The sequence below is a fragment of the Elgaria multicarinata genome, chromosome 6 (genome assembly GCF_023053635.1).
Source record: "Elgaria multicarinata webbii isolate HBS135686 ecotype San Diego chromosome 6, rElgMul1.1.pri, whole genome shotgun sequence".
Taxonomy (NCBI): domain Eukaryota; kingdom Metazoa; phylum Chordata; class Lepidosauria; order Squamata; family Anguidae; genus Elgaria; species Elgaria multicarinata.
Genome location: NC_086176.1, coordinates 114,455,791 through 114,474,119, shown reverse-complemented (window position 1 = coordinate 114,474,119; position 18,329 = coordinate 114,455,791).

The window sequence follows — 18,329 nt, the reverse complement described above, 5'->3', positions numbered from 1 at the left end:
ATTATGGAGAACTGGCTGTCCTGAAGCAAATGATGGACCAGATGGTCTCCTGATAGGCTTCAGTTCTATTTACTAAAGATACACTCACACTGTTGGTCTCTCCTTTGTTGGGTTTGAGGGTGTCCTCCATGTCTTAAAGATGTGCAACTTGTCATGCCGTGTTGTGTGAAAAACGGCCTCCTCTGAACTCAGTGGGAAAAGCTCCGCTCAACATTGAGACAATTGGAATTTCACACATGGTGGGCCGTAACTGTGAACTCTGTAGACTTTTAAAAAATTAATTAGTTTAGAATTTACAGCGAGAGGAGAATGCAATGTGCCTAGCAAGAGTCCTAAATGGTTCTCTATTCCAGGACCCTTGCAGGCTCTCTGTGTGATACTGATTCACAGAAACCCATCTCAGCCACCATTTGTGGCTCTAGGTGGTACTGTTTCAAACCAGGCCATTATACAGATCCTGATGGGGAACCCAGACCGCCCAACAATAATATGTTAATTGAATTCAACAAACATTAAGCCAACAAATAGGTTCTCTTTCAGTGCAGTGTTAATGTACACTGGGGTTTCAGGGTCAATGTCATTGCTTCTCTAATATTACCAACATGCAGTCTTGAACACATGTGTGCAGAATGATTTAGAGTTCATAGAACATTGAATAGTAGAGTTGGAAGGGGTCTACAAGGCCATTGAGTCCAACCCCCTGCTAAATGCAAGAATCCACCTTAAAGCATCCCTGACAGATGGCTGTCCAGCTGCATCTTGAAGACCTCTCATGTTGGAGAGCCCATAACCTCCCTAAATCATTGGTTCCATTGTCTTACTGCTCTAACTGTCGGAACGTTTCTCCTGATGTCCAGTCGGAATCTTGCTACTTGTAAGTTGCACTCTGGGATCCTGCATTCTGGGATGACCAAGAAGAGATCCTATGTTTCAGCTCAAAGTCATCCCTGTGCATCCAAATGATGCACAGCTGATCCCGGGATCAACCGGGGATGACCTCTCACTTTCCCCGGGATAAAATTGACAGCACTTAGCTCAGTTTTTCCCAATTCCCGGGGAAAAAATGAGGACCGTGGGGAGTGTGGCACAGGCTCCCAGGTCTCCCTCCTCACCACGACTCACAGGGCTTTGCAAATCGGCATGGAGCTGTGCCCACAGGGGGTGGGGAGCATCAGTTTTGCCATATCCAGGGTGGCTGCTGGCACTTTTGGGTGCTGAGTTGTTTTGAGGGGGTTGTGTTTTTACCTTACATTTTACACAGGATCGCACCCACACAGTTGTGCGACTGGCTCCTGCTTCTAAAAACACACGCATGGCACCGGAGCATCCCTCCTGACTTCTAGGACATCACACTGGTGTGTGCACACTGGAGGACACTGGATTCCAGAAGCTGGAAAGCGCGGGATCCTCCCCTCCCCCTGTCCCAAATAGCTGGTGGGTGTAGATGAGCCCACAGACTTGGCACTCTCCCCCTGTCCTCCTCCTCCATGCACATGAAGAAGAGATCAAAAGAATCAGCTTTAGCTTTAGAACTAACCACGGTTCCCTGTGTCATCTGAAGTCAGGGAACTGTGATCTATTCTAACTATGCTTAGATAAAACAAACTAGGGTCAAGTTGTGCTGTGCTGTGGCCTTTCAGGAAATGGAGGAAGTTACTAGTCATGGATTTTCTTGCAATAAGTGTCCTGATGGCCTTTTTTTATCATTTAGAATGCAAAGTTGATTATTATGGCACAATGCAATTTACGTGTGCAGGCCCATTTAAGTGCCTTGCCTTCTCTAAATTCTCCTGTAAGACGCTGAGGGGATTGCTCTGTGTCACAGCATTCCTTTTTAATAAGCCATTTAACATATCTAATGGATCATTTTATGACAAGTTTACAGGGCATTTTCTTTTCTTAAGGTGAAGGTGCTTATCCCCTGAATACATAACTAATGATTTTGCTTCTTAATCTTCTCATTTTTAGTGGAGACATATTAAAATGGAAGCCATAAAATTTGAAGAATTTGTAATGAAAGGGATGGTGATGATCTTGTAAGGTCACAAGACAGCAGGGAAGGAAAGAGTCTAGAGGTGGGAGAAATGTTGCCTAAACTTGGTAAGGATTTGTCAAAAGATTAGAAGAGGGCATGGGTATTGGGAATGTTTGCATTCTTGAATTCTACATTGACTACCATCACCAAAGAGCCTGGGCCCAGCATTTATCATACAGGAAGGGGAAGGGGTTTTATCTTAAAACAGCCATCTGATACAAAAGTGAATACGTGTGATGATTGTCCTCATTTACTCACAAATTTCACTAAACACTTTTAGGCCATGGCTAGACCTAAGGTTTATCCCTGGATCGTCCAGGGGTCAAACCTGTTCATCTAGGTGACACACAGGGGATCCAGTGCTCAGGCAGGGGCGAACCCTGGATGATCCCAGGATAAACCTTAGGTCTAGCTGTGGCCTCAGTTTCTCAGAAAGGAGGGATCTCCCAATTCCCTTTGAATTTCACTTCCGATGGAAGGTAGTGTCAATTCTACAGTCAATTTTCTGCACCTAAGAACTAGTTCATTCATATCAATTGTCTGTTCTTGAGGAAGCCTGCAGAACGAGATCACAGCCTAAAATGAATTGGTTAAGCCAGCTTAAACTGGTTTTTCATACAGAGTTTGCAAAGGTATTCTGAAATTGTAGGCAGACTAACTTAAATCTGCTTTGCTTTAATGTTCTGATGGGAAGTTTTTTAACACCAGCTCTAGGGGCACACACGTTCTGATTTTATTTTTATTTTTTGCATTATCATGAATGAAAAATTCTCATTATTTAAGATTACAAAAACCATAATGCAGGCCAATTCTTTTTTTAAAAAAAGCATGCATGCATGGAAATATTTATTATTTATTTACTTGTTACATTAATATCCCACCTTTCTTCCTAGGAGCTCAATTCAGCATACATGATCTTCCTCTTCATGTTATCCCACAACAACCCTCTGAGATGGGTTAGGCTGAGAGTCAGTGACTGGCCCAAAATCACCCAATGAGCTTCCATGGCTGAGAGAGATCTCCCACATCCCAGTCCAACACTCTAACCACTACACCACACTGGCTTTCAATGCCACAGCTCCTAACCAGATCAAGCAATTTAATATCCATGGCAGGGTTGGCAGACCAGGCATATATGGCTGGTCAAATAGAACTGATAGAAATCTGAAAGGGAAAATCAATTTTCCTGAGAACCTGGGCATCGATTTCCCCCAGAAATCGATTGCTGGGGCACAAGAAAATGATTGTCAAGGTAGAAGTCCTCCTGAGGGTATCACACATCTTTTGGCAGGTATTTTCAATTGCTGTTACATACTTTCCATTGTACATATTTGAGTTCTTATGGCAAGCTTAGTTTTTAATGATAGAATATTACTGCAGCATTAAATGACACAAGCCCAACGTTCTCAGAACATGACCCCACCACCATCACTATCCCGGCAATGACCACAGAACTTTCCTTTCCTTCTGCTTTTGCCTTCATACTAAAGCAGACTGTTTTTACCAAGGAAATAAGTCCTAATTGCACTGTTTCGTATTCACTGCGTTCAAGAAAGAGTGGAAAAGAGTGTTGTGATGCAACTATTGGTTTCTCGGGGATTCAAAATTGCCTTTTTTAACAGGCTGCGAGCTGTAAAGACCATTTAAGGTCACTGCTTCCAACTCGAGTAGGTAAACATTTAAGGGCTAAATACATCCGTGCGATCTTGGCTGCAAGGGAAAGAAACAGACCGTGAAAACTCAGGAGAGCCGTCCTGATGTTTTCACTCCGTAACTTTTACAACCCAGTTCAGAGCGCACTTAAGCCAGTTTAAGTCAGTCGCAATCAAGGAAGAGAGATTGGCCATTAGCCCAAGCCCCCGGCTTAAAAGTGTGAGGGATCACACTGTTCATTAGTAAAGTGCACAGCAATGTTAAAACCTCTCTTTCCCTCAAACACATGCGATGGTAAATGCCAGAATTCCAGTAAGCAACAATGTTTACTGGTAATGCTTAAGATTTCGAGATGGATAGTGGGAAATGCTAGAAAATTCTATCTTTTATTAGTTCTAACACTTGTCCCTCGTTGTTGTTGTCGTTACTATGATTATTTTTGTCTGAGACACTCAGGACACTCTGTCCAATGCCTTCCAGTGTAAAAACCAACAATTTATTTATTTATTTATTTATTACGTATTTATACTGCCCAACAGCCAAGGCTCTATGGGCAGTTTACAATTAAAAGCATTGTATTCAAAAATCAATATTAAAACTTTAAAAATATGATATAAAACCAGAATAAGTTACAGTCCAGGGAAAGTTTTTCTAAACATATATGTTTTCAGGAGGCATTGGAAGGATATTACATTTTCCACCTCATGAACCGCACAAGGGAGGGCTTTCCAGAGGGTGGGTACCACTGCAGAGAAGGCCCACCACCGAGGTTCTTCATGGCAACGTTCTTTTCATCTTGGAATGATGTGCAGGGCCTTCTCTAATGACCGTAAATGTCGCCTGGGTGTACATAAGGGACGGCGGTCTGCCAGGTATCCAGGAGTGGATCTACACATAAGTGAATAAACCGCTTATAAACATTTTTAATTGCGTTTTCCATCTTATCCCGCCCAATGATGCTTGGTTTTTATCGTTTTATTACTTAGTGTTCCTGTCGTTATATTTTCTGATCTTACCCATAGAAATAGCTGTATTTTCTGTAACGTGACAGATTGTGTCATAGAAACATAGAATCATAGAATAGCAGAGTTGGAAGGGGCCTACAAGGCCATCGAGTCCAACCCCCTGCTCAATGCACCCTACAGCATCCCTGACAGATGGTTGTCCAGATGCCTCTTGAATGCCTCTAGTGTGGGAGAGCCCACAACCTCCCTAGGTAACTGATTCCATTGTTGTACTGCTCTAACAGTCAGGAAGGTTTTCCTGATGTCCAGCTGGAATCTGGCTTCCTTTAACTTGAGCCCGTTATTCCGTGTCCTGCACTCTGGTAAGATCGAGAAGAAACGTTCTCGTTAAGAAACACTGTCATTAAGAAACATTCCATTATTTTCAAATGCATTCCCTTAGCCAATCACCTTCCTCAGGGGTGTTTCCTGTGTTTCCCACCCAAAGTAGCAGCCGTTTTAACTCTTTCTTGCCTTGTGTTCCTCTTTGCAGCCACAACTTCCCTTCCCCTTTCCATGATTTGCTTGTGATGTAAACAGTTGAAATATATGGGATTTGCTTTACAGTAAATCCCCTAACCCTGCTGGAGGATCCCTGCATGTGTATGGGCATTGTTCAATGTGTGTTTACTCCCAAGTAAGACTCTCTCTGTTCATAGAATCATAGAATAGCAGCGTTTGAAGGGGCCTACAAGACCATTGAGTCCAACCCCCTGCTCAAGGCAGGAATCCACCCTAAAGCATCCCTGACAGAGGGTTGTCCAGCTGCCTCTTGAAGGCCTCTAGTGTGGGAGAGCCCACCACCTCCCTAGGTAACTGGTTCCATTGTCGTACTGCTCTAACAGTCAGGAAGTTCAATAGGCTTTCCTCCAAGGGAAGCCAGCATGTGATGTAAACAGTTGAAATCAATGGGATTTACTTGAAAGTAATCCCCTAACCCTGCTGGAGGCTCCCTCCATCCCTCCATCCCTCTCGGAGGAGGGGCAATGGAAGAAAACAGGAAACGGGAGGAACAAACCGCAGACGGGGGATTTGAGGAAAAAACTATTAAAAATACATTGTGTGGCCCAGATCAGTGCATATCTACGGACAACACAACGGGAAGAAACATTTTAATAAATACATGTGCCCAGGGACGTATAATATCATAATGAAACAATACATTTAATGACTCAAATAATGACATTTTATATATGTGTGTAGAGCCGGCCCTGGTTCCAAGTTGTTTAGGGCTTTGTCAGATAATAGCATGACCTTGTACATGGCTCAGTAGGTAACAGGCAGCCAATGAAGTTCTTTTAATACTAGGCAGAGCTAGGCGTCTCAGTGAGCTCCCTAGCTGCTACATTCTGCACAAGCTGCAGCTTCCAAACCACACACATGGGTAGCCCCACATAGAGTGTGTTACAGTAGTCTAATCGTGAAGTTACTAGTGCATGAATGACCGTGGCTAGGCTATCCCTATCCAGGAACAGGTGTAGCTGGCATCCCAACTGAAGTTGATAATGGGCACTCTGGGCCACCAAAGCCACCTGGGTCTCCCCTGACAAAGATAGATTCAGGAGCACCCCTAACTCTGGACCTGCTCCTTCAGAGGGATTTCAACTCCATCCAGAACAGGCAAACAAACCAATTCCTGGACCTTGGAACCACCAACCCACAAGGCCTCTGACTTATCAGGATTCAGCCTCAGCTTGTTGGCCATCTTCCAAGCAATAACTGTATCTGGGCACCAATTCAGAATATGCACGGCCTCTCCCAAATCAAAAGTTATAGAGAAATAGAGCTAAAACCCTCTAATGTTAGACTGTTAGAGCAGCACGGCAATGGAATCAGTTACCTAGGAAGGTTGTGGACATTCTCACACTAGAGGTATTTGGACAACAATCTGTCAGGTATGCTTTAGGGAGGATTCCTGCATTGAGTGGGGAGTTGGACTTGACGGCCTTATGGTCCCCTTCCAACTCTACTATTCTATGATTCTATGCACTTCTGGAGGCTCAGAAAAGCACTTTCCTGCCCTCCTTAAAATCCCCAATTTGAACAGAGGTGGAGGTGGCCCCAGGCACACCCCATGAGCCTGCCTATGCTTGTGGGTTTATGCAGAGACGACTGACATCAATCCTTATCCCCTCCTTGCCTTCATGTATTTAACTTGAGCCCGTTATGTCCTGCACTCTGGGAGGATCGAGAAGAAACAAAGCCCTATGAAGAGAGACTGAGAGAACTGGGCATGTTTAGCCTGGAGAAGACAAGATTGAGGGGAGACATGATAGCACTCTTCAAATCCTTAAAAGGTTGTCACACAGAGGAGGGCCAGGATCTCTTCTCAATCCTCCCAGAGTGCAGGACACGGAATAACGGGCTCAAGTTAAAGGAAACCAGATTCCAGCTGGACATCAGGAAAAACTTCCTGACTGTTGGAGCAGTACGACAATGGAACCAGTTACCTAGGGAGGTTGTGGGCTCTCCCACACTAGAGGCCTTCAAGAGGCAGCTGGACAACCACCTGTCAGGGATGCTTTAGGGTGAATTCCTGCATTGAGCAGGGGGTTGGACTTGATGGCCTTCCAACTCTGCTATTCTATGATTCTATGTGGGGGGGGGGTGCAGAGCTTTCTTATCTGGCAAAAAAAAATCACCTTTACCTCTTTGCTTACCCATATTAATCCACTAAAAGTGTACAAACAGCTTTAAGTTTTGGGTCACAATGAGCTCTTCTAAATAAGTGATTTATTGCATGCTTGTGATTGGCCACTCATAAAAGTTTGTGGGTCTTTTACATAACGTTGTCAATGTTCAGGGTGTCCCCCACGGTATCCCCTGGAAATTCTGCCATGAAAAGAACCACGTTTAAAGTGGTAACACCCTGAAAAAAGTGGGACCTACCACCACTAGATGGAGCTGTCTCATTGAAGTGAATAGAGGGGAAATATTCAATTCAATTCAAACCCATGTAACACAGTCCATAACAATCATGCCAAAAAGCAGGAGGCACAAAAGCCCAGGGTAAGTAATGTGGTTTCCCCTTAATGTGGAAATGCAAAATGTCAGGTTTCCCTTTTGTGGAAGGCTTTGGGGTCATCCTGATTCACTTCGGATGCAATCCTATGCATGTTTAGACAGAAAGAAGAACTAAAATTTCCAGCTGGCTGGGGCATTCTGAGAATTGTAGGACTTTTTCTGTCTAAACATGCACAGGGTCATGCCCTTACTCTAATTTCTGCTGCTATGACAAATGTTGTTGCAACTTAATATTTATAGGTGTTTAGAAAAAAAGAGAAAAAAGGTTTAGCATGTATGTTTGTTTGTTTTAATATAGTATGACATTGTATGTTGCTTGTAGCTTGTTTGCTGCCATGGAGGTATTTGATAAAAATTACACACACACACACACACACACACACACACTTAAAACATCTCTGATCACAGGGGTTATAATGGTTTCGTACCTTATGCCTTAAGAAAAAAATCAATTTTTCAAAAAGTTATTGTGTTCATTCGCACCATGAGACAACCATTCATGTCAAAGGGAGACTTGAGATTCAAAAAATCCTCAGGTGTCACTTTCAAAATGTAGGGGTTAAAACAATGTGTCATTACTCTATTAGAGAAACCAGATTTTTCAACAGTAACCATGCTCCTTTTTCTCCGCCTCTTCCATCAGGAGGCTAGATCTACGCCAAACAGGATAAAACACGTTGAAACGTTTTGAAAACTGTCTATGGAGTGTGTCGTGGGCCCTAACAGTTTCCAAAACTGTTATAAACCATTTAAAAACAATAGCATGGATCCTGCTCCCTTCTCCCACCTCGCTTTTGGACGATTCCAGCTCAAGAATCACACACTGGAACAAGGGAAACATCTCTGTCCATTTCAAGAAAGTATGATAAAGTTAATCACTACTGTAAGATCTGCAAATTATCTAAAAAAAATGAATTTACTGGCTACTAAATTGGTTTCCCACTGAATCCGGGGTGGCGGGATGGCGGGTGGGCAGATTTCTAGAAGCGCTGTGTCAACTTCTACGCATGTGTATGAGTTTATGTTGGAATAAAGTTTGTACCAGCAATCTAGGATTCATATATGCAGGCTATGACCTAATCTACACCAAGCAGGATATAGCACTATGGAAGTGGTATGAAAGTGGTGTATGGTATGTGTCAATGGGCCCCAACAGATGTCAGTGCACTTTAATAATGCTATAAAGTAGTAGTGCGGCTTCTTCCTCTTATATATCACTTTCATACCACTTTCATAGTGCAATATCCTGCTTGGTGTAGTAGGCCTATGGGTGTTTCGAGATCCAGTGTGTTTTAGTGGTTAGCATGTCGGAAAACAATTCTGGAAAGCCTGAGTACTGAACTTAAGACAATCACTAGCACTCAACCTGACCTACCTCACATGGTTGTTGCGAGCATAAACTGTGTGATGGGGAAGAATATCTATGTATGTTCCCTTGAGCAGGCAGCCTTCAAGAGGTAGCTGGACAACCATCCTCTCGTTTGGATTACTGCAATGCGTTATACGTGGGGCTGCCTTTGAAAACGGTCCGGAAACTTCAGCTGGTACAAAACAGGGCAGCCTGTTTACTAACAGGGACTGGCTGGCGAGATCACATCACGCCAGTCCTTCTACAACTTCATTGGCTGCCAGTCCAGGTCCAGGCCCAATTCAAAGTGCTGGTATTGACATTCAAAGCCCTAAACGGCTTGGGGCCAGGTTATTTGAAGGAACGCCTCCTCCCATGTGTGCCTGCCCGGACCTTAAGATCATCCTCAGGGGTCCTTCTCCGTGAGCCCCTGCCGAAGGAAGTGAGGCAGGTGGCTACTAGGAGGAGGGCTTTCTCTGCTGTGGCACCCCGGCTGTGGAACGAGCTCCCCAGAGAGGTTCGCTTGGTGCTTACATTGTTTTCCTTCCGTCACCAGCTGAAGACCTTTTTATTTTCTCTGTGTTTTAACACCTATTTTAACTTAAATGTAAACTCTGCTGTTTTAATTTCATATTTTAACCTATATCAATTTTTGCTGTGTGGTTTTATCCTGGTCGTGCTTTTTATATTGTATTTTGTATTTGTGTTTTTAAATTGTTGGTTGTTTTATTATGCTCTTCATGGTTTTAATTTTTGTGAACCACCCAGAGAGCTTCAGCTATTGGGCGGTATAGAAATGAAATAAATAAATAAAATAAATAAATAATAAATCTGTCAGGGATGCTTTAAGGTGGATTCAAGCATTGAGCAGGGGGTTGGACCCAATGGCCTTATGGCCCCCTTCCAACTCTACTATTCTATGATTCTATGGCAACAGTTCTTCTTTTCACTGTTTCAACATTGCACAAAGCTGGTGGCCATGGCAGAATTAAAAAAGGAGATTATTATTATTATTATTATTATTATTATTATTATTATTATTATAGAAAAGGAATGTGGGTGGGTGTTTGTGGGTGACTTGGTATGTAAAACAACTGAGCTTTCTCTGCTTCCTCTCTGGCCACAATTATCTGAAAGAAAAAAGGGAGGGAGGGAGAGAGGGAAAAAAGAAAGAAAGAAAAAGTTGCTTCTTGTTGCTTCATTCATCCTTCCCCTGGTCGTTTGGCAACCTTAGTTTGAACCTAATTAAGACAATGGGAGGAATACCTCTCAGGTACTGAGAATATTAAATGACCCCACTGTTGGGGGAAATGGCCATTTAACAGCACAATAGCTCCTTTATGTTGATGCTGCAGTTAAGATAAGGAGGGCTTAACTGTCCTGTGTTTCCCCCCTCTCCTCTTTAATCCATAATTCCAATGACTGAAAGGGGAGAAAAGAGCCTGCTAGGCTCCAGAAGGAGTAAGGCTTTGGGATGGGAGCGGGTACAGAGAAGGGCTGTGCAAGCTTCAGACCTCGGATTCGGAAATCCGAATCACAGAGGCCATTTTAGGATGTATCCGCAATTTCATGATGGAGCCGCCATTTTAGGATGGAGCCGCCATTTTAGGGTGGACCTGCGATTTTATTGCATAGCACTAGCCCTCCCCCTCCCCATACAGCCTGCACCTCCCAGCATCCAGTGCCTGGTTAGGCTGTACTTACCAGGGCCCAGAAGCAGCAGGAATTCCGGAAGTAGCTGTCACCATCACTGCCTCCCCTGCGTGATGGCCGGCCTCCTCCCCTGTACGATTGCTGCCTCCTCCATGCAATCGTTGGCTGCCTCCCCTGTGTGATCACTGGCCGCCTGCCCTGCGCAATTGGCAGCATCCTCTCGCGATCGTGAGAACATGCCGCCGATCGCACAGGGGAAGCGGACAGCGGTCGCATGGAGGAGGAGGACGGCTGTGCAGGGAAGGAAGCCGGCCATCATGCAGGGGAGGTGGCCGGCCATTGCGTGGAAGTGGCGGTGATGGGAACAGCTATTTTCTGTATTCCTGCTGCTTCTGGGCCCTGGTAAGTACAGCCCAACCAGGCACTATATGGCAGGGCTAGGGCTGTGCAATAAAATGGTGGATCCATCTTAAAATGGCAGGCCCATCCTAAAATGGCCTCTGTGAGTCACATTTCCGAACCCAAGGCCCAAAGCTGGGCACTTTCCCTTATAAAAGGAATGGGGGCACATTCTGAGTCCAGGGACCAGTTTCTCTCCTGCCCTGCCCTGGACCAATCCAGTGGACTGAATTATAGTATGGGGTGAAGCTCCACCCCATAACCCCACTCCTTCCCTGACATCTTCACATGTCACATCCATTTTCTTTACCTTTCTGCAGAGAGAAACATGGAGAAAATTACTCAACTGGCACGTGGAGGAGGTTTGACCATCAAGCCATAAAAATATATACTGCTTTATACATGGCGTTGTCATGGAGTTGAGCAGAAATTCCTCAGCCCCATAATCTGAAAATTAACACTTTCAACACTTTAAAAACATTTTTAACACTTTAAAATTGGTATGAAAATGGTATTTGTAATGTGTCCTGGGCCTGAACAGTAACTTCCCAGCTCAACTTCTGCAATGTGCTCTATATAGGGCTACCTTTGTGCATAGTCCAGAAACTTCAACTAGTTCAAAATATGGCAGCCAGGCTGGTCACTGGTACACCTAGGGGGGACCACATTACACCAGTCTTAAGATCTCTTCACTGGCTGCCAGTTAGTTTCCACAGACGAAGTATAAAGTGTTGGTTATTTCCTTTAAAGCCCTACATGGTTTGGGTCCAGGCTACCAGCAGGATCGCTTTCTCCCGTACAATCCGCCCTGCACACTCAGGTCCTCTGGGAAGAATCTACCTCAGTCAGCAAAGACTAGGCTGACAACCATTACCCAGAGGACCTTCTCTTCTGCTGCTCCCAGACTGTGGAATAGCCTGCCAGAGGAGACTCAACAGCTTGACAATCTTTTAGCATTCAGGGAAGCTATCAAGACAGATCTCTTCTGGCAGCCTATCCAGTAGAATTTTAGGATACTTTTAACATGCTTTAAAATGGAACCAGTTACCTAGGGAGGTTGTGGGCTCTCCCACACTAGAGGCCTTCAAGAGGCAACTGGACAACCATCTGTCAGGGATGCTTTAGGGTGGATTCCTGCACTGAGAGGGGGGTTGGACTCGATGGCCTTGTAGGCCCCTTCCAACTCTGCTATTCTATGATTCTAGGATGCTTTTAGGATGTTTTTAACAGTGTATGCTATGTTTTAAATCAGTATTTGGGGTATTTTATGGGTGTTGTTGTTTCCCGCCTCGATCCAGTTGGAGAGGCAGGTAAGAAATAAATCATTATCATTACTATAACCATTATAAACCATTATAAGCAGTAGTGTAGATCCTGCCACTGTTATTAAAAGCAAGAAAAAGCAAGTTAAAAGCCAAACTCTCACATCACTTCACCGTGTAAGTCATTTAAAAGAAGATTTTTTAAAAACAACAACAACAACACTTCCACTATTTTTTTAAATTTGAATTTAAAGCAAAACAAAACACCACAAACAGTTGGGTTGAAACTGTCTTGGCATCGTTCACATGAACATTTGAGATGGGCTGAATTCAGACCTTTCATCCATCGCTAATTTCTAGTATGTTTAAAAAAAAACCAACCACGCCTTATTCAAGTGGAGGGGTTGAACCCACCATTTGATTACTAAGGTGCTTTTTACAAGTGCAGGAGAATTCAGCCACAGAGCAATCCCAGGCCTCATGGTGCAGAATATCTCCAAAGGTTTAAGTTCAGAGGAATAACGGGCTCAAGTTAAAGGAAACATAAGGAAAATAGAAGGCTGTGGTTTGGAAACAACAATATAATAAGAGTGATAACACTCAAACCACAAGGGTATCAAAATAGCTTTCATAAATGAATATTTCAGAACTTTTACAAATGTACAAAATACAAGCACATCAACAATATTTAACAAAGCCTGCAGTATCAACATCAATTGGGATGATTCTTCCTTAGATTTTTCTATAATAAGCAACATCAAATCAAAGGAACATTTGTTAAGGATCGAAATCCATTTCATTTTAAATTCATTGTCATCTCTAAACAGCATAGGCATCTTATTAATTCGAAGCCCTCTAGGTATTCTACGGGCTCTACAATAGTCCATAAGAGATGTTGCGTGTAAGTTTAAATTTATTAATCTTTTCTTTGAAAATTTTAAATCATCCCAATCCTTGGAACTAGGCATGTGCTCCGCTCCGATTAGAAGCGCAGAAGCAGGAGCGAATTGGCCTGCTCTGCCTTGCCCAGAGGCGGAGTAGAAGCAGACCGCGGACCCCTAGAAGCAAGGCGAAGAGAAGCGCCCATTTTCGGAGCGCTCCGGTTTCCGCATTCCGCTTCTATCGCCATCTTGAAACATTTCACCCATAGGATTGCATTGTGGAAAAGAATCGCAGATAACTGTGTTGTTTTTGAAGCTATCTTTCTAAAAATTCTTGTGCTTGGAGAGTCGTGGATGGGGGTCATTTTGAGACTACTCTCAGCTCTCTGCGTGGTGTGGGTTGCGCGCTAGAATTTTTTTTAAAACCAGCGGGAAAAATACCTTTTCCGAAGGGCTGAGGGGCAGAGTCAACTCCCGGTCATGATCACATGATCCCAAAGTTGGAGGAGGGGATAGGCAAAACGGGTAACTTGGGATTCTGGGAACTTCTCTTTCTTAGTCTGAACGGACTTTTCCCAGTGTTTTTTAAAACAGTAGCCCTACCAAATGCACAAACACAACCTGAAATCATATACTAAGCCAATAATAAGAGATAGAAAACACAGCACTGCTACCCACCCTAACTTTGGGGAACAACTGACTGCCTTGAGTCTTAGCGTGCATGTGTATCCCTGGATAAGCTGTCATGGTGGCGAGTTTGAGGTTTCTAACGTGCAAATTGATGGAGCTATGGAAAGGGGTGTGAATGGGGTGCCTGATTTTCATAAATTCCCCCAAAATCAGGGGATGATGGGATTGCCTTGAGTCTTGGCATGCGTGTGTATACCTCCATGAGGTGTCATGGTGCCAAACTTGAGGTTTCTAACTTTCACAGAAAAAAAGTTTTATACTTTTTTAGCTTAATGCAAGCCTATGGGGGGGGAACGGAGCTCCGATCCGGATCTGGAGCTCTGAGCGGAGCGGACATGGGCAGAGCGGGGGCGGAGCGAAGCAGGCCGATCCGAAAATCACAGATCTGGAAGTGAAGTGGAGCGGGGGGTCCGTGCACACCCCTACTTGGAACTAATATGGGTAATGCCATCATCAAATAAAGAAGAGGAGGTTACCAAACGTGTCATATCCTCCTCTGAATATGCAAAAGTGGAGCTCATAGAGGCCATGCTCATAGAGGCCTGCCAGAGGAGACTCGACAGCTTAACAATCTTTTAGCATTCAGGAAAGCTATCAAGACAGATCTCTTCTGGCAGCCTATCCAGTAGAATTTTAGGTTACTTTTAACATGCTTTAAAATGGAATCAGTTCCCTAGGGAGGTTGTGGGCTCTCCCACACTAGAGGCCTTCAAGAGGCAGCTGGACAACCATCTGTCAGGGATGCTTTAGGGTGGATTCCTGCATTGAGCAGGGGGTTGGACTCGATGGCCTTGTAGGCCCCTTCCAACTCTGCTATTCTATGATTCTATGAATCTATGATTCTATGAATTCAGTGGGTTGAACCTATGTGGATCTTGACATTCATTGTGCGGGTGGAATAAAAGTGCAGCACTATTCTTTGAACCTGCTCACCTCCAGTCACCTTGCAGCCTTCAATATATGCCACGGTCTCGTTGTTGTTGTTTCTCTGCCATCAAGTGGGGGCTGAAGAAGGGAAGGATGGGTTGGGTTGGGGGAAATTGAGGGAGTGTGTTTTCATTACAGTTATTTTATCTCCGAAAGCAGGAGGCTCCTGAGAAGAGAAGAGAGCGCGTGCTTCATCTCGTCGGTGGACCGATAAAAGTCTTGTCATTCGCAGTTTTCCTTACAGGATTTTTTTTTTCTTATTTGGGAGCATTTCATCTAAATCATTGCTCTTTGGGCAGTCCTGTGTGAATCATAATCTGCTCTGATACCGCTATCAGTGGAAATGGCATTGTCAACATTTATGTCAATGCTGAGGTTGTAATTTCTTGACAGTAATGTTCCTTGCTTGATAAAACACTCTCTGTTCAACTTGACAGAGGCTCCCGCGCAGTTCCTTTCCTTCCTCGGAGAGTCCCAGGCGAGGAGTGATTTCATACCTGCCAACTCCACGAAGTCCGACAGTGGTGGCTTGAAGACTCCGCCCCACCGCCTGAATGATCTGACCCAGGATGAACGTAAATCCAAGAAAACTGTGGGGAAGCGTTTTCGTATTATACACTTTGGAGGTGAGTTTACCTGTTACTTTGGAAAATGCTCTTCCCCCTTGTCCCGCTCACAGCAGCCGTGGGGACGCTGGTGCAGGTGGGCGGCCGGGGGGGGGGGAAGGGAGAGATATGCCTGGTCACTATTGGTGGTGATTGAGTGGCACCAACAGGTGGGGGTGGGTTACGTGTGTGGTTTTGCCTACTTCACACTATAAGTCGCGACAGATTGTCTTAGAAAATTGTTACGTTTCGTTGTTAGTTAATTTGGTCACATTTGGTTTATGCTGGTAGGGCCGGGCACACGTAGAGAAACTGGGATGGTGATCATTCTGTGGCACTGTTGTTTGGTGATAGGCGGTACCTGAGGCCTTCCACTAAGGGCTTTGGCACCCCAGTGGGAGATAAGGTCACCTGTGAGGCTGACCCATTTCAGCCCACCTGGTGTTTTGTGGCTTGGGGGTGTGTGAGTTACATGGGAAGGCCTCCGTTCCCCAAAAGGTGTAGGTTTGGGGGTGGGGATCATGCAAACGTCAATCATCAGGAATAGAATATTTAACCTGATATAATGCCAAGCTAGTTGCTGGCATAGATTAGAGCCAAGTTTCCCCTTTGCAGATTTTTAATAAATGTTGCCCAAAATTGAAACCATATACACTGATCTCATCTCTTTATTCCCCCTTTTAGCTCATAAAAGATCCACACTGAGTTCTTTTCCCACCAACATCGAGCCCAAGTGCCTGCCTTCATGACCTTTAAACCTGACTGCCACCTTATTGCACAATAATGTTCTGCTCCCAATATGTTTCCAATATGGCCCTTGCTAATCCACCTTTAGCACCCTGAGCTGCCTTAAGACCTCCTGCTCTCTTCAATGACTCCATGTATTCTCCCTTGCTGCCCCTCATTGTCATTACCCATCACCCCACAGCGTGTAGCAGCTTGGACTCTGACCTAGATGAGGAGGGCACAGGGGCATAATTAGCATGGAGTTATAGAATCATAGAATCATAGAATAGTAGAGTTGGAAGGGGCCTACGAGGCCATTGAGTCCAACCCCCTGCTCAATGCAGGAATCCACCCTAAAGCATCCCTGACAGATGGTTGTCCAGCTGCCTCTTGAAGGCCTCTAGTGTGGGAGAACCCACCACCTCCCTAGGTAACTGATTCCATTGTTGTACTGCTCTAACAGCCAGGAAGTTTTTCCTGATGTCCAGCTGGAATCTGGCTTCCTTTAACTTGAGCCCGTTATTCCGTGTCCTGCACTCTGGGAGGATCGAGAAGAGATCCTGGCCCTCCTCTGTGTGACAACCTTTTAAGTATTTGAAGAGTGCTATCATGTCTCCCCTCAATCTAATCTTCTCCGGGCTAAACATGCCCAGTTCTTTCAGTCTCTCTTCATAGGGCTTTGTTTCCAGACCCCTGATCATCCTGGTTGCCCTCCTCTGAACACGCTCCAGCTTGTCTGCATCCTTATTGAATTGTGGAGCCCAGAACTGGACACAATACTCTAGATGAGGCCTAACCAGGGCCGAATAGAGAGGAACCAGTACCTCACGTGATTTGGAAGCTATACTTCTATTAATGCAGTTGATAGTTAATATATGATAGCACTCTTCAAGGATTTGAAAGGTTGTCACACAGAGGAGGGCCAGGATCTCTTCTCCATCATACCAGAGTGCAGGATTTTATTTTTATTTCATTTATTTAAAAACATTTATATCCCACCCTATATCATTAAGATCTCAGAGCAGCGTACAGATAAAAGCATACAGTATAAAACAATAAATATGCACAGTTAAAAACAAATTAAACCAAAAACAAGTTAAAACAATATATAATTTTAAAGCAGTAAAAGCAATTAAAACAGTTAAAACAATGTGCCAGTGAGTTTAACCATCAAAGGCTTTGTTAAAAAGCCATGTTTTTACTTGGCGTTGAAATAAAATCAGTGTTGGTGCCAATCGAGCATCCAGGGGGAGGGCATTCCACAGTCAGGGTGCCACAGCAGAGAAGGCCCTCTCCCTTGTCCCATCATAACATATATGTTGCATTGGTGGGATGCGGGAAGGGCTCCTCCCAGACTTTAAGATACAAGAAGCCAGATTCTGACTGGACATCAGGAAAAACTTCTTGACTGTTAGAGAAGTACGACAATGGAACCAACGACCTGGGGAGGTTGTGGGCTTTTCCACAATAGAGGCCTTCAAGAGGCAGCTGGACAGCCATCTGTTAAAGATATTTTAAAGTGGATTCCTGCATTGAGCAGGGGGTTGGACCTGATGGACTTATAGGCCCCTTCGAACTCTACTATTCTATGAGTTCAGAAGGGACCAACAATGAAGACCAAGGTAACACTAGGCCCAGATACAAGTCTTAGCACTGCGTCTCAACCACAGCCTCCCTACCAAGGGATCCCTGTACAGAGATCCCCACTGACCATAACCTCTGACCATAATGTTTCCAAAGAATTGACTACCTCCTGTACTGGCCCCCATCCTCTTCATCACCTGTATATGCAACAAGCTGAGGGAAGTAACAGAAAGGAGACAGCATGCTAGGTTCCAAGCTCATCATTTTCAAGAAAAGAAGTGGGGCCTGAAAAGCACAGAAGGTGAATGGCATAACATGCACCATCTGGGCTGAATAGCATAAAAGGTCTCTTGAGGACTTCAGACTTTGTCAGAGGAACTTGCTCACCTGGAGCTCTTTGAAGTACTGGAACTCCATTATTTTCGCCTTTGTACCCAGCGGGCTTCTGCTAGGGATGGGCGAGAATTTCGTTTTAATAAGTTGTTGCCGAAAAACATTGCAAAGGTCTCCATATTGGGGACAAAAAGAGATTTAAAAA